Source organism: Lepisosteus platostomus, chromosome 9 (assembly GCF_059453375.1).
Source record: "Lepisosteus platostomus isolate fLepPlt1 chromosome 9, fLepPlt1.hap1, whole genome shotgun sequence".
NCBI classification, from domain to species: Eukaryota; Metazoa; Chordata; class Actinopteri; order Semionotiformes; family Lepisosteidae; genus Lepisosteus; species Lepisosteus platostomus.
This window is the reverse complement of record NC_142619.1, coordinates 13,145,576-13,159,388: the sequence shown is the minus strand read 5'-3', so window position 1 is coordinate 13,159,388 and position 13,813 is coordinate 13,145,576.

Here is a 13,813-nt window from a genome sequence, read left to right as displayed (position 1 = left end):
CGTGTTTTTCAGCCCGAAATAAACGCGTTTTTTCAGACAACTGAATCCCCATGCAACAGCAAGGCTCAGAAGAGCCCACACACTCAGCTCTTAACCCCAGTGTGCAGAAAGTGTCAAAACGTGTTTTTCAGCAGAAATAAACATGTTTCTGCAAGTTTGGTCAACCCCATGTAAGTTATGGGACAGTAACAGCACACTTTTCAAAACGTGTTTTTCAGCCCGAAATAAACGCGTTTTTTCAGACAACTGAATCCCCATGTAACAGCAAGGCTCAGAGGAGCCCACACACTCAGATCTTAACCCCAGTGTGCAGAAAGGGTCAAAACGTGTTTTTCAGCAGAAATAAACATGTTTCTGCAAGTTTGGTCAACCCCATGTAAGTTATGGGGCAGTAACAGAACACTTTTCAAAACGTGTTTTTCAGCCCGAAATAAACGCGTTTTTTCAGACAACTGAATCACCATGTAACAGCAAGGCTCAGAGGAGCCCACACACTCAGCTCTTAACCCCAGTGTGCAGGAAGGGTCAAAACGTGTTTTTCAGCAGAAATAAACATGTTTCTGCAAGTTTGGTCAACCCCATGTAAGTTATGGGACAGTAACAGCACACTTTTCAAAACGTGTTTTTCAGCCCGAAATAAACGCGTTTTTTCAGACAACTGAATCCCCATGTAACAGCAAGACTCAGAGGAGCCCACACACTCAGATCTTAACCCTAGTGTGCAGAAAGGGTAAAAACGTGTTTTTCAGCAGAAATAAACATGTTTCTGCAAGTTTGGTTAACCCCATGTAAGTTATGGGGAAGTAACAGAACACTTTTCAAAACGTGTTTTTCAGCCCGAAATAAACGCGTTTTTTCAGACAACTGAATCCCCATGTAACAGCAAGGTTCAGAAGAGCCCACACACTCAGCTCTTAACCCCAGTGTGCAGAAAAAGTCAAAACGTGTTTTTCAGCAGAAATAAACATGTTTCTGCAAGTTTGGTCAACCCCATGTAAGTTATGGGGCAGTAACAGAACACTTTTCAAAACGTGTTTTTCAGCCCGAAATAAACGCGTTTTTTCAGACAACTGAATCCCCATGGAACAGCAAGGCTCAGAAGAGCCCACACACTCAGCTCTTAACCCCAGTGTGCAGAAAGTGTCAAAACGTGTTTTTCAGCAGAAATAAACATGTTTCTGCAAGTTTGGTCAACCCCATGTAAGTTATGGGACAGTAACAGCACACTTTTCAAAACGTGTTTTTCAGCCCGAAATAAACGCGTTTTTTCAGACAACTGAATCCCCATGTAACAGCAAGGCTCAGAGGAGCCCACACACTCAGATCTTAACCCCAGTGTGCAGAAAGGGTCAAAACGTGTTTTTCAGCAGAAATAAACATGTTTCTGCAAGTTTGGTCAACCCCATGTAAGTTATGGGGCAGTAACAGAACACTTTTCAAAACGTGTTTTTCAGCCCGAAATAAACGCGTTTTTTCAGACAACTGAATCACCATGTAACAGCAAGGCTAAGAGGAGCCCACACACTCAGCTCTTAACCCCAGTGTGCAGGAAGGGTCAAAACGTGTTTTTCAGCAGAAATAAACATGTTTCTGCAAGTTTGGTCAACCCCATGTAATTATGGGGCAGTAACAGAACACTTTTCAAAACGTGTTTTTCAGCCCGAAATAAACGCGTTTTTTCAGACAACTGAATCCCCATGCAACAGCAAGGCTCAGAAGAGCCCACACACTCAGCTCTTAACCCCAGTGTGCAGAAAGTGTCAAAACGTGTTTTTCAGCAGAAATAAACATGTTTCTGCAAGTTTGGTCAACCCCATGTAAGTTATGGGACAGTAACAGCACACTTTTCAAAACGTGTTTTTCAGCCCGAAATAAACGCGTTTTTTCAGACAACTGAATCCCCATGTAACAGCAAGGCTCAGAGGAGCCCACACACTCAGATCTTAACCCCAGTGTGCAGAAAGGGTCAAAACGTGTTTTTCAGCAGAAATAAACATGTTTCTGCAAGTTTGGTCAACCCCATGTAAGTTATGGGGCAGTAACAGAACACTTTTCAAAACGTGTTTTTCAGCCCGAAATAAACGCGTTTTTTCAGACAACTGAATCACCATGTAACAGCAAGGCTCAGAGGAGCCCACACACTCAGCTCTTAACCCCAGTGTGCAGGAAGGGTCAAAACGTGTTTTTCAGCAGAAATAAACATGTTTCTGCAAGTTTGGTCAACCCCATGTAAGTTATGGGACAGTAACAGCACACTTTTCAAAACGTGTTTTTCAGCCCGAAATAAACGCGTTTTTTCAGACAACTGAATCCCCATGTAACAGCAAGACTCAGAGGAGCCCACACACTCAGATCTTAACCCTAGTGTGCAGAAAGGGTAAAAACGTGTTTTTCAGCAGAAATAAACATGTTTCTGCAAGTTTGGTTAACCCCATGTAAGTTATGGGGAAGTAACAGAACACTTTTCAAAACATGTTTTTCAGCCCGAAATAAACGCGTTTTTTCAGACAACTGAATCCCCATGTAACAGCAAGGTTCAGAAGAGCCCACACACTCAGCTCTTAACCCCAGTGTGCAGAAAGAGTCAAAACGTGTTTTTCAGCAGAAATAAACATGTTTCTGCAAGTTTGGTCAACCCCATGTAAGTTATGGGGCAGTAACAGAACACTTTTCAAAACGTGTTTTTCAGCCCGAAATAAACGCGTTTTTTCAGACAACTGAATCCCCATGTACCAGCAAGGCTCAGAGGAGCCCACACACTCAGCTCTTAGCCCCAGTGTGCAGAAAGTGTCAAAACGTGTTTTTCAGCAGAAATAAACATGTTTCTGCAAGTTTGGTCAACCCCATGTAAGTTATGGGACAGTAACAGCACACTTTTCAAAACGTGTTTTTCAGCCCGAAATAAACGCGTTTTTTCAGACAACTGAATCCCCATGTAACAGCAAGGCTCAGAGGAGCCCACACACTCAGATCTTAACCCCAGTGTGCAGAAAGGGTCAAAACGTGTTTTTCAGCAGAAATAAACATGTTTCTGCAAGTTTGGTCAACCCCATGTAAGTTATGGGGCAGTAACAGAACACTTTTCAAAACGTGTTTTTCAGCCCGAAATAAACGCGTTTTTTCAGACAACTGAATCACCATGTAACAGCAAGGCTCAGAAGAGCCCACACACTCAGATCTTAACCCCAGTGTGCAGAAAGGGTCAAAACGTGTTTTTCAGCAGAAAAAAAACATGTTTCTGCAAGTTTGGTCAACCCCATGTAAGTTATGGGGCAGTAACAGAACACTTTATAAAACGTGTTTTTCAGCCCGAAATAAACGCGTTTTTTCAGACAACTGAATCACCATGTAACAGCAAGGCTCAGAGGAGCCCACACACTCAGCTCTTAACCCCAGTGTGCAGGAAGGGTCAAAACGTGTTTTTCAGCAGAAATAAACATGTTTCTGCAAGTTTGGTCAACCCCATGTAAGTTATGGGGCAGTAACAGAACACTTTTCAAAACGTGTTTTTCAGCCCGAAATAAACGCGTTTTTTCAGACAACTGAATCCCCATGCAACAGCAAGGCTCAGAAGAGCCCACACACTCAGCTCTTAACCCCAGTGTGCAGAAAGAGTCAAAACGTGTTTTTCAGCAGAAATAAATATGTTTCTGCAAGTTTGGTCAACCCCATGTAAGTTATGGGGCAGTAACAGAACACTTTTCAAAACGTGTTTTTCAGCCCGAAATAAACGCGTTTTTTCAGACAACTGAATCCCCATGTAACAGCAAGGCTCAGAGGAGCCCACACACTCAGCTCTTAGCCCCAGTGTGCAGAAAGTGTCAAAACGTGTTTTTCAGCAGAAATAAACATGTTTCTGCAAGTTTGGTCAACCCCATGTAAGTTATGGGACAGTAACAGCACACTTTTCAAAACGTGTTTTTCAGCCCGAAATAAACGCGTTTTTTCAGACAACTGAATCCCCATGTAACAGCAAGGCTCAGAGGAGCCCACACACTCAGATCTTAACCCCAGTGTGCAGAAAGGGTCAAAACGTGTTTTTCAGCAGAAATAAACATGTTTCTGCAAGTTTGGTCAACCCCATGTAAGTTATGGGGCAGTAACAGAACACTTTTCAAAACGTGTTTTTCAGCCCGAAATAAACGCGTTTTTTCAGACAACTGAATCACCATGTAACAGCAAGGCTCAGAAGAGCCCACACACTCAGCTCTTAACCCCAGTGTGCAGGAAGGGTCAAAACGTGTTTTTCAGCAGAAATAAACATGTTTCTGCAAGTTTGGTCAACCCCATGTAAGTTATGGGGCAGTAACAGAACAGTTTTCAAAACGTGTTTTTCAGCCCGAAATAAACGCGTTTTTTCAGACAACTGAATCCCCATGCAACAGCAAGGCTCAGAAGAGCCCACACACTCAGCTCTTAACCCCAGTGTGCAGAAAGTGTCAAAACGTGTTTTTCAGCAGAAATAAACATGTTTCTGCAAGTTTGGTCAACCCCATGTAAGTTATGGGACAGTAACAGCACACTTTTCAAAACGTGTTTTTCAGCCCGAAATAAACGCGTTTTTTCAGACAACTGAATCCCCATGTAACAGCAAGGCTCAGAGGAGCCCACACACTCAGATCTTAACCCCAGTGTGCAGAAAGGGTCAAAACGTGTTTTTCAGCAGAAATAAACATGTTTCTGCAAGTTTGGTCAACCCCATGTAAGTTATGGGGCAGTAACAGAACACTTTTCAAAACGTGTTTTTCAGCCCGAAATAAACGCGTTTTTTCAGACAACTGAATCACCATGTAACAGCAAGGCTCAGAGGAGCCCACACACTCAGCTCTTAACCCCAGTGTGCAGGAAGGGTCAAAACGTGTTTTTCAGCAGAAATAAACATGTTTCTGCAAGTTTGGTCAACCCCATGTAAGTTATGGGACAGTAACAGCACACTTTTCAAAACGTGTTTTTCAGCCCGAAATAAACGCGTTTTTTCAGACAACTGAATCCCCATGTAACAGCAAGACTCAGAGGAGCCCACACACTCAGATCTTAACCCTAGTGTGCAGAAAGGGTAAAAACGTGTTTTTCAGCAGAAATAAACATGTTTCTGCAAGTTTGGTTAACCCCATGTAAGTTATGGGGAAGTAACAGAACACTTTTCAAAACGTGTTTTTCAGCCCGAAATAAACGCGTTTTTTCAGACAACTGAATCCCCATGTAACAGCAAGGTTCAGAAGAGCCCACACACTCAGCTCTTAACCCCAGTGTGCAGAAAGAGTCAAAACGTGTTTTTCAGCAGAAATAAACATGTTTCTGCAAGTTTGGTCAACCCCATGTAAGTTATGGGGCAGTAACAGAACACTTTTCAAAACGTGTTTTTCAGCCCGAAATAAACGCGTTTTTTCAGACAACTGAATCCCCATGCAACAGCAAGGCTCAGAAGAGCCCACACACTCAGCTCTTAACCCCAGTGTGCAGAAAGTGTCAAAACGTGTTTTTAAGCAGAAATAAACATGTTTCTGCAAGTTTGGTCAACCCCATGTAAGTTATGGGACAGTAACAGCACACTTTTCAAAACGTGTTTTTCAGCCCGAAATAAACGCGTTTTTTCAGACAACTGAATCCCCATGTAACAGCAAGGCTCAGAGGAGCCCACACACTCAGATCTTAACCCCAGTGTGCAGAAAGGGTCAAAACGTGTTTTTCAGCAGAAATAAACATGTTTCTGCAAGTTTGGTCAACCCCATGTAAGTTATGGGGCAGTAACAGAACACTTTTCAAAACGTGTTTTTCAGCCCGAAATAAACGCGTTTTTTCAGACAACTGAATCACCATGTAACAGCAAGGCTAAGAGGAGCCCACACACTCAGCTCTTAACCCCAGTGTGCAGGAAGGGTCAAAACGTGTTTTTCAGCAGAAATAAACATGTTTCTGCAAGTTTGGTCAACCCCATGTAAGTTATGGGGCAGTAACAGAACACTTTTCAAAACGTGTTTTTCAGCCCGAAATAAACGCGTTTTTTCAGACAACTGAATCCCCATGCAACAGCAAGGCTCAGAAGAGCCCACACACTCAGCTCTTAACCCCAGTGTGCAGAAAGTGTCAAAACGTGTTTTTCAGCAGAAATAAACATGTTTCTGCAAGTTTGGTCAACCCCATGTAAGTTATGGGACAGTAACAGCACACTTTTCAAAACGTGTTTTTCAGCCCGAAATAAACGCGTTTTTTCAGACAACTGAATCCCCATGTAACAGCAAGGCTCAGAGGAGCCCACACACTCAGATCTTAACCCCAGTGTGCAGAAAGGGTCAAAACGTGTTTTTCAGCAGAAATAAACATGTTTCTGCAAGTTTGGTCAACCCCATGTAAGTTATGGGGCAGTAACAGAACACTTTTCAAAACGTGTTTTTCAGCCCGAAATAAACGCGTTTTTTCAGACAACTGAATCACCATGTAACAGCAAGGCTCAGAGGAGCCCACACACTCAGCTCTTAACCCCAGTGTGCAGGAAGGGTCAAAACGTGTTTTTCAGCAGAAATAAACATGTTTCTGCAAGTTTGGTCAACCCCATGTAAGTTATGGGACAGTAACAGCACACTTTTCAAAACGTGTTTTTCAGCCCGAAATAAACGCGTTTTTTCAGACAACTGAATCCCCATGTAACAGCAAGACTCAGAGGAGCCCACACACTCAGCTCTTAACCCCAGTGTGCAGGAAGGGTCAAAACGTGTTTTTCAGCAGAAATAAACATGTTTCTGCAAGTTTGGTCAACCCCATGTAAGTTATGGGACAGTAACAGAACACTTTTCAAAACGTGTTTTTCAGCCCGAAATAAACGCGTTTTTTCAGACAACTGAATCCCCATGCAACAGCAAGGCTCAGAAGAGCCCACACACTCAGCTCTTAACCCCAGTGTGCAGAAAGAGTCAAAACGTGTTTTTCAGCAGAAATAAATATGTTTCTGCAAGTTTGGTCAACCCCATGTAAGTTATGGGGCAGTAACAGAACACTTTTCAAAACGTGTTTTTCAGCCCGAAATAAACGCGTTTTTTCAGACAACTGAATCCCCATGTAACAGCAAGGCTCAGAGGAGCCCACACACTCAGCTCTTAGCCCCAGTGTGCAGAAAGTGTCAAAACGTGTTTTTCAGCAGAAATAAACATGTTTCTGCAAGTTTGGTCAACCCCATGTAAGTTATGGGACAGTAACAGCACACTTTTCAAAACGTGTTTTTCAGCCCGAAATAAACGCGTTTTTTCAGACAACTGAATCCCCATGTAACAGCAAGGCTCAGAGGAGCCCACACACTCAGCTTTTAGCCCCAGTGTGCAGAAAGTGTCAAAACGTGTTTTTCAGCAGAAATAAACATGTTTCTGCAAGTTTGGTCAACCCCATGTAAGTTATGGGACAGTAACAGCACACTTTTCAAAACGTGTTTTTCAGCCCGAAATAAACGCGTTTTTTCAGACAACTGAATCCCCATGTAACAGCAAGGCTCAGAGGAGCCCACACACTCAGATCTTAACCCCAGTGTGCAGAAAGGGTCAAAACGTGTTTTTCAGCAGAAATAAACATGTTTCTGCAAGTTTGGTCAACCCCATGTAAGTTATGGGGCAGTAACAGAACACTTTTCAAAACGTGTTTTTCAGCCCGAAATAAACGCGTTTTTTCAGACAACTGAATCACCATGTAACAGCAAGGCTCAGAAGAGCCCACACACTCAGCTCTTAACCCCAGTGTGCAGGAAGGGTCAAAACGTGTTTTTCAGCAGAAATAAACATGTTTCTGCAAGTTTGGTCAACCCCATGTAAGTTATGGGGCAGTAACAGAACACTTTTCAAAACGTGTTTTTCAGCCCGAAATAAACGCGTTTTTTCAGACAACTGAATCCCCATGCAACAGCAAGGCTCAGAAGAGCCCACACACTCAGCTCTTAACCCCAGTGTGCAGAAAGTGTCAAAACGTGTTTTTCAGCAGAAATAAACATGTTTCTGCAAGTTTGGTCAACCCCATGTAAGTTATGGGACAGTAACAGCACACTTTTCAAAACGTGTTTTTCAGCCCGAAATAAACGCGTTTTTTCAGACAACTGAATCCCCATGTAACAGCAAGGCTCAGAGGAGCCCACACACTCAGATCTTAACCCCAGTGTGCAGAAAGGGTCAAAACGTGTTTTTCAGCAGAAATAAACATGTTTCTGCAAGTTTGGTCAACCCCATGTAAGTTATGGGGCAGTAACAGAACACTTTTCAAAACGTGTTTTTCAGCCCGAAATAAACGCGTTTTTTCAGACAACTGAATCACCATGTAACAGCAAGGCTCAGAGGAGCCCACACACTCAGCTCTTAACCCCAGTGTGCAGGAAGGGTCAAAACGTGTTTTTCAGCAGAAATAAACATGTTTCTGCAAGTTTGGTCAACCCCATGTAAGTTATGGGACAGTAACAGCACACTTTTCAAAACGTGTTTTTCAGCCCGAAATAAACGCGTTTTTTCAGACAACTGAATCCCCATGTAACAGCAAGACTCAGAGGAGCCCACACACTCAGATCTTAACCCTAGTGTGCAGAAAGGGTAAAAACGTGTTTTTCAGCAGAAATAAACATGTTTCTGCAAGTTTGGTTAACCCCATGTAAGTTATGGGGAAGTAACAGAACACTTTTCAAAACGTGTTTTTCAGCCCGAAATAAACGCGTTTTTTCAGACAACTGAATCCCCATGTAACAGCAAGGTTCAGAAGAGCCCACACACTCAGCTCTTAACCCCAGTGTGCAGAAAGAGTCAAAACGTGTTTTTCAGCAGAAATAAACATGTTTCTGCAAGTTTGGTCAACCCCATGTAAGTTATGGGGCAGTAACAGAACACTTTTCAAAACGTGTTTTTCAGCCCGAAATAAACGCGTTTTTTCAGACAACTGAATCCCCATGCAACAGCAAGGCTCAGAAGAGCCCACACACTCAGCTCTTAACCCCAGTGTGCAGAAAGTGTCAAAACGTGTTTTTAAGCAGAAATAAACATGTTTCTGCAAGTTTGGTCAACCCCATGTAAGTTATGGGACAGTAACAGCACACTTTTCAAAACGTGTTTTTCAGCCCGAAATAAACGCGTTTTTTCAGACAACTGAATCCCCATGTAACAGCAAGGCTCAGAGGAGCCCACACACTCAGATCTTAACCCCAGTGTGCAGAAAGGGTCAAAACGTGTTTTTCAGCAGAAATAAACATGTTTCTGCAAGTTTGGTCAACCCCATGTAAGTTATGGGGCAGTAACAGAACACTTTTCAAAACGTGTTTTTCAGCCCGAAATAAACGCGTTTTTTCAGACAACTGAATCACCATGTAACAGCAAGGCTAAGAGGAGCCCACACACTCAGCTCTTAACCCCAGTGTGCAGGAAGGGTCAAAACGTGTTTTTCAGCAGAAATAAACATGTTTCTGCAAGTTTGGTCAACCCCATGTAAGTTATGGGGCAGTAACAGAACACTTTTCAAAACGTGTTTTTCAGCCCGAAATAAACGCGTTTTTTCAGACAACTGAATCCCCATGCAACAGCAAGGCTCAGAAGAGCCCACACACTCAGCTCTTAACCCCAGTGTGCAGAAAGTGTCAAAACGTGTTTTTCAGCAGAAATAAACATGTTTCTGCAAGTTTGGTCAACCCCATGTAAGTTATGGGACAGTAACAGCACACTTTTCAAAACGTGTTTTTCAGCCCGAAATAAACGCGTTTTTTCAGACAACTGAATCCCCATGTAACAGCAAGGCTCAGAGGAGCCCACACACTCAGATCTTAACCCCAGTGTGCAGAAAGGGTCAAAACGTGTTTTTCAGCAGAAATAAACATGTTTCTGCAAGTTTGGTCAACCCCATGTAAGTTATGGGGCAGTAACAGAACACTTTTCAAAACGTTTTTTTCAGCCCGAAATAAACGCGTTTTTTCAGACAACTGAATCACCATGTAACAGCAAGGCTCAGAGGAGCCCACACACTCAGCTCTTAACCCCAGTGTGCAGGAAGGGTCAAAACGTGTTTTTCAGCAGAAATAAACATGTTTCTGCAAGTTTGGTCAACCCCATGTAAGTTATGGGACAGTAACAGCACACTTTTCAAAACGTGTTTTTCAGCCCGAAATAAACGCGTTTTTTCAGACAACTGAATCCCCATGTAACAGCAAGACTCAGAGGAGCCCACACACTCAGATCTTAACCCTAGTGTGCAGAAAGGGTAAAAACGTGTTTTTCAGCAGAAATAAACATGTTTCTGCAAGTTTGGTTAACCCCATGTAAGTTATGGGGAAGTAACAGAACACTTTTCAAAACGTGTTTTTCAGCCCGAAATAAACGCGTTTTTTCAGACAACTGAATCCCCATGTAACAGCAAGGTTCAGAAGAGTCCACACACTCAGCTCTTAACCCCAGTGTGCAGAAAGAGTCAAAACGTGTTTTTCAGCAGAAATAAACATGTTTCTGCAAGTTTGGTCAACCCCATGTAAGTTATGGGGCAGTAACAGAACACTTTTCAAAACGTGTTTTTCAGCCCGAAATAAACGCGTTTTTTCAGACAACTGAATCCCCATGTAACAGCAAGGCTCAGAGGAGCCCACACACTCAGCTCTTAGCCCCAGTGTGCAGAAAGTGTCAAAACGTGTTTTTCAGCAGAAATAAACATGTTTCTGCAAGTTTGGTCAACCCCATGTAAGTTATGGGACAGTAACAGCACACTTTTCAAAACGTGTTTTTCAGCCCGAAATAAACGCGTTTTTTCAGACAACTGAATCCCCATGTAACAGCAAGGCTCAGAGGAGCCCACACACTCAGATCTTAACCCCAGTGTGCAGAAAGGGTCAAAACGTGTTTTTCAGCAGAAATAAACATGTTTCTGCAAGTTTGGTCAACCCCATGTAAGTTATGGGGCAGTAACAGAACACTTTTCAAAACGTGTTTTTCAGCCCGAAATAAACGCGTTTTTTCAGACAACTGAATCACCATGTAACAGCAAGGCTCAGAAGAGCCCACACACTCAGATCTTAACCCCAGTGTGCAGAAAGGGTCAAAACGTGTTTTTCAGCAGAAAAAAACATGTTTCTGCAAGTTTGGTCAACCCCATGTAAGTTATGGGGCAGTAACAGAACACTTTTCAAAACGTGTTTTTCAGCCCGAAATAAACGCGTTTTTTCAGACAACTGAATCCCCATGTAACAGCAAGGCTCAGAGGAGCCCACACACTCAGCTCTTAGCCCCAGTGTGCAGAAAGTGTCAAAACGTGTTTTTCAGCAGAAATAAACATGTTTCTGCAAGTTTGGTCAACCCCATGTAAGTTATGGGACAGTAACAGCACACTTTTCAAAACGTGTTTTTCAGCCCGAAATAAACGCGTTTTTTCAGACAACTGAATCCCCATGTAACAGCAAGGCTCAGAGGAGCCCACACACTCAGATCTTAACCCCAGTGTGCAGAAAGGGTCAAAACGTGTTTTTCAGCAGAAATAAACATGTTTCTGCAAGTTTGGTCAACCCCATGTAAGTTATGGGGCAGTAACAGAACACTTTTCAAAACGTGTTTTTCAGCCCGAAATAAACGCGTTTTTTCAGACAACTGAATCACCATGTAACAGCAAGGCTCAGAAGAGCCCACACACTCAGCTCTTAACCCCAGTGTGCAGGAAGGGTCAAAACGTGTTTTTCAGCAGAAATAAACATGTTTCTGCAAGTTTGGTCAACCCCATGTAAGTTATGGGGCAGTAACAGAACAGTTTTCAAAACGTGTTTTTCAGCCCGAAATAAACGCGTTTTTTCAGACAACTGAATCCCCATGCAACAGCAAGGCTCAGAAGAGCCCACACACTCAGCTCTTAACCCCAGTGTGCAGAAAGTGTCAAAACGTGTTTTTCAGCAGAAATAAACATGTTTCTGCAAGTTTGGTCAACCCCATGTAAGTTATGGGACAGTAACAGCACACTTTTCAAAACGTGTTTTTCAGCCCGAAATAAACGCGTTTTTTCAGACAACTGAATCCCCATGTAACAGCAAGGCTCAGAGGAGCCCACACACTCAGATCTTAACCCCAGTGTGCAGAAAGGGTCAAAACGTGTTTTTCAGCAGAAATAAACATGTTTCTGCAAGTTTGGTCAACCCCATGTAAGTTATGGGGCAGTAACAGAACACTTTTCAAAACGTGTTTTTCAGCCCGAAATAAACGCGTTTTTTCAGACAACTGAATCACCATGTAACAGCAAGGCTCAGAGGAGCCCACACACTCAGCTCTTAACCCCAGTGTGCAGGAAGGGTCAAAACGTGTTTTTCAGCAGAAATAAACATGTTTCTGCAAGTTTGGTCAACCCCATGTAAGTTATGGGACAGTAACAGCACACTTTTCAAAACGTGTTTTTCAGCCCGAAATAAACGCGTTTTTTCAGACAACTGAATCCCCATGTAACAGCAAGACTCAGAGGAGCCCACACACTCAGATCTTAACCCTAGTGTGCAGAAAGGGTAAAAACGTGTTTTTCAGCAGAAATAAACATGTTTCTGCAAGTTTGGTTAACCCCATGTAAGTTATGGGGAAGTAACAGAACACTTTTCAAAACGTGTTTTTCAGCCCGAAATAAACGCGTTTTTTCAGACAACTGAATCCCCATGTAACAGCAAGGTTCAGAAGAGCCCACACACTCAGCTCTTAACCCCAGTGTGCAGAAAGAGTCAAAACGTGTTTTTCAGCAGAAATAAACATGTTTCTGCAAGTTTGGTCAACCCCATGTAAGTTATGGGGCAGTAACAGAACACTTTTCAAAACGTGTTTTTCAGCCCGAAATAAACGCGTTTTTTCAGACAACTGAATCCCCATGCAACAGCAAGGCTCAGAAGAGCCCACACACTCAGCTCTTAACCCCAGTGTGCAGAAAGTGTCAAAACGTGTTTTTAAGCAGAAATAAACATGTTTCTGCAAGTTTGGTCAACCCCATGTAAGTTATGGGACAGTAACAGCACACTTTTCAAAACGTGTTTTTCAGCCCGAAATAAACGCGTTTTTTCAGACAACTGAATCCCCATGTAACAGCAAGGCTCAGAGGAGCCCACACACTCAGATCTTAACCCCAGTGTGCAGAAAGGGTCAAAACGTGTTTTTCAGCAGAAATAAACATGTTTCTGCAAGTTTGGTCAACCCCATGTAAGTTATGGGGCAGTAACAGAACACTTTTCAAAACGTGTTTTTCAGCCCGAAATAAACGCGTTTTTTCAGACAACTGAATCACCATGTAACAGCAAGGCTAAGAGGAGCCCACACACTCAGCTCTTAACCCCAGTGTGCAGGAAGGGTCAAAACGTGTTTTTCAGCAGAAATAAACATGTTTCTGCAAGTTTGGTCAACCCCATGTAAGTTATGGGGCAGTAACAGAACACTTTTCAAAACGTGTTTTTCAGCCCGAAATAAACGCGTTTTTTCAGACAACTGAATCCCCATGCAACAGCAAGGCTCAGAAGAGCCCACACACTCAGCTCTTAACCCCAGTGTGCAGAAAGTGTCAAAACGTGTTTTTCAGCAGAAATAAACATGTTTCTGCAAGTTTGGTCAACCCCATGTAAGTTATGGGACAGTAACAGCACACTTTTCAAAACGTGTTTTTCAGCCCGAAATAAACGCGTTTTTTCAGACAACTGAATCCCCATGTAACAGCAAGGCTCAGAGGAGCCCACACACTCAGATCTTAACCCCAGTGTGCAGAAAGGGTCAAAACGTGTTTTTCAGCAGAAATAAACATGTTTCTGCAAGTTTGGTCAACCCCATGTAAGTTATGGGGCAGTAACAGAACACTTTTCAAAACGTGTTTTTCA